Source organism: Schistocerca cancellata, chromosome 6 (genome assembly GCF_023864275.1).
Source record: "Schistocerca cancellata isolate TAMUIC-IGC-003103 chromosome 6, iqSchCanc2.1, whole genome shotgun sequence".
NCBI lineage: Eukaryota > Metazoa > Arthropoda > Insecta > Orthoptera > Acrididae > Schistocerca > Schistocerca cancellata.
In genome coordinates, this window is record NC_064631.1 from 217416211 (window position 1) to 217420023 (window position 3813).

The following is a 3813-nucleotide window of genomic DNA, read 5'->3' on the forward strand; positions in this document are numbered from 1 at the left end:
TCATCATACAAGACAGAACTTAAAAAGTAATTAAAAATACATGTTATTTAGTTGTAGAAAGAAATTTAAATTTTTAAACCATTTTAATAATATGAGAGATTTACTTTTGATCATGAAACGCCTTTCATTGAGAAATTTAAACAAATATTATACAGTCTCTATCTGTCACAAGAAAAGACAATGCATCCTTTATTTATTTTTCACTCACTATACCTGTCTTCAGAAGTTCCAACTACCATTGTCCACAAGCTCTGGGTATAGCTCCTACTGCCCAGAATCCACTGTTCCATAGAACACCTTACATTTGTAGGTGTACACATATTTCAACTATCATCCCAATCATTTTCTCTTGCGTGTTAGTTGTTCATGTTACATTACAATTGAGCAAATATTTTACATAAAGTATATTAAAGCAAAAATGCATTCTTAATGTAAATTGCTTTTTATTAAAAAAGAAAATTAAACATACTTTGCATGTAATTAAATGTTTGTTATAAAATTTCATTAGTGTTTCTTGTCTAATCAGTCCATGTTCTTTCAGTGCAGTTTACAAGGGACTGTTTAAGAGAAAAAAATCTCAAACATTTCATAAAACATACATATAGAATACCCTAATACTCAAATTGCAAAGTTAATCATGTTTGTGACATGCCGTTATTCTGATAGAAACACGTATTATTAATGTCAATGAAAGAAAGTTAGTCATATCAAATAAAACCATAATACAAAACCTCCTAAAAGAAATCCTTGCATTACAAAGTGCTACAAACAGACCATGTTCTCCTAATCAAGTTGGTTCAAATGGCTCTGAGCACTATGGGACTTAACTGCTGAGGTCATCAGTCCCCTAGAACTTAGAACTACTTAAACCTAACTAACCTAAGGACATCACACACATCCATGCTCGAGGCAGGATTCGAACCTGCGACTGTAGCAGTTCCAAATCAGGTCTCAAAAATTCCTTCTCATCACAATATTATGAAAAGGATAGTTGCTACTCACCATTAGTGGAGATGCTGAGTCGCAGAAAGGCACAACTGGTGGGAAAGATCCATATGACACAGGCTGTGAAGCAGTCATTGAAATGAAGAATGTCGTGTTGGGCGGGATTCTCACCAACAGCGTGCTCCAGTTGTTTCTTGGCCACAGTTTGTTGGTGGCCATTCATGCAGACAGACAGCTTGTTGGTTGTCATACCCACATAGAATGCACCACAGTGGCTGCAGCTTAGCCTTTAGATCATATGACTGGTTTCACAGGTAGCCCTGCCTTTGATGGGATAGATGGTGCTTGTGACCAGACTGGGGACAGGTCTTGCATCTAGATCTATTACAGGGATATGAGCCATTAGGTAAGTTGTTGGGAGCAGGGGTTGTAGATGGATGGACGAGTATATTGTGTAGGTTCGGTGGATGGTGGAATACCTTTGTGGGAGGGGTTGGAAGAATAGTGGGCAGGACATTTTTCACTTCAGCGCACGACGAGAGGTAGTCGAAACCCTGGCAGAGAATGTAATTCAGTTACTCCAGTCCTGGGTGGTTCTGAGTTACGAGGTAATGCTCCTCTGTGGCTGGACCACAGACTTTGGGTGGTGGTGGGTGACTGGAAAGATAACGCATGGGAGATTTGTTTTTGTACAAGGTTGGCTACACTGTACGGAAGGGACTTCTTGGTATGGAATGGTTGGCAGCTGTCGAAGTAGAGATACTGTTGGTGGTTAGTAGGTTTGATATGAGTAGAGGTATTGATGTAGCCATCAGTGAGGTGAAGATCAACATCTAGGAAGGTGGCTTGTTGGGTTGAGTAGGACCAGGTGAAGTGAATGGAGGAGAAACTGTTGATGTTCTGTAGGAATGTGGGTAGGTTGTCCTCAGCCTCGATCCAGATCAGAAAGATGTCATCATTGAATCTGAACCAGGTAAGGGGTTTAGCATTCTGGGTATTTAGGAAGGATTTGTCTAGATTGTCCATGAATAGGTTGGCGTAGTATGATGCCATGCAGGTGCACATAGCCGTAACCCAGATTTGTTTGTAGGTAGTGCCTTCAAAGGAGTAATTGTGGGTGAAGATATAATTGGTCACAGCGACTGGGAAGGAGATTGTTGGTTTGGAATCCATTGGGCTTGGGAAAGGTAGAGGTCACTAGCATTAAGGCCTTGGGCATTAGAGATGTTAGTGTAAAGGGAAGTGGCACCAATAGCGACGAGCAGGGCACCATCTGGTAAAGGGACAGGAACTGTGAAGAGTCAATGGAGGAAATTGTTGGTATCTTTTATGAAGAAGGGTAGGTTCCACATAATAGGCTGAAGGTGTTGGTCTGCGAAAGCAGAGTTTCTCTCTGTGGGGTTACAATAACTGTTCACAATGGTATGTCCTGAGTGGTTGGATTTATGGACCTTAGGAAGCATGTAGAAGGTAGGAGTGTGGGGAGTGGTAGGGGTGAGGAGAGAGATGGACTCTAGGGAGAGGTTCTGGAATGTACTTGTGGATATGAGGAGAGTCTGGAGATCCTAATGGATTTCTGGAATGGGGTCATTGTGGCAAGGTTTCTAGGTGGATGTATATGGCAGCTGGCGGAGTCCTTCTGCCAGGTAATCCTTGCAGTTCAAAACAACAGTGGTGGAGCCTTTTGTCTGCATGTACGATTATAAATTTGGGATCAGTTTTTAGATGGAAGACTGTGGTTCTTTCTGTAAGGTTAGTTTGCATGTTGAGGTATTTAGGGATCGATGGTGAGGCAAGGTTCGAGATTAAGAAACTCTGGAAAGTTAACAGGGGCTGACTTGTGGACAGTGGGAGTGGATCACAATTGGATGGTGGAGTGAACTGAGTCAGGCATGGAAGAAGAGAAAGGCTGAGGGACATTGAGTATAGTAATGCATTAGAAAATAGTTATTTTGTGACAGTTGTTTTGTTGTCCCTATCTGCAACTCAGCATCTCTGCTGTATTATGACAGCAACTATCCTCTTCATAATATTGTTACATTCCGTCTTTGATATTCCATTGTTTGATTCTGCCTGATGGCATTTCTTCCATCCAAACCCAGTGCTGCTTTCCTTTGTTATTATTTTCTAGCACATTACTATTCTCAATGTCCATCCTTCTTTATCTTCTCTCGTGTGTTTTTCTTGTTGCCTTACAAACTGCATTGCATGCTCTATTTACGTGCCACACTATATCAGATGGCTACAAGACCACACTAATTGTTGGTGCAGCATCTTATATACCACATTCATCACGCCAATATCATTAATCCTAGATCTTCAAATTGATCACTCTCCCGTATTTTTGCATGTTATTTCCTGCACCATTCCGGTGCTACACAATCTAGTATCTCCCTCTACCAACCCCTCCCCATTGCCCACTCTTTCTCCATTCTGTCCGAGTTCTCACCTACTAATTTCATCTCATCCTGTCACATCTGCTGCCTCCCTTCTTCACACTTATCCACCATCAGACCTGCAACCCACAGTAAAATAATTTTTTTTATTTATATCTTTTCTTTTATCTCATTGTAACTTCCTCAGATTCGTCTTGTTTCCCCTTTTTCCTCCGTTTCATCCTTTTTGTAATGTTTCCCATGTATTTGCATGTATTTTTCCGGATGTAATTCTACGTTACTTACGTATTTTTTTGCTTTTATCCACCATGATGAATACTTGCTCCTCCCATCTGTGTTGATATAGAAAAGTTTCCTTATTCCTAGCCAGAACCCAGTCCCACATACTGTTCCTGAGTTGTTGCTTGGCTCATAGAATCCCCCCAAATGACCTTTCCATCAAATTACCCATCTCCGACTGCCACATTTCCTT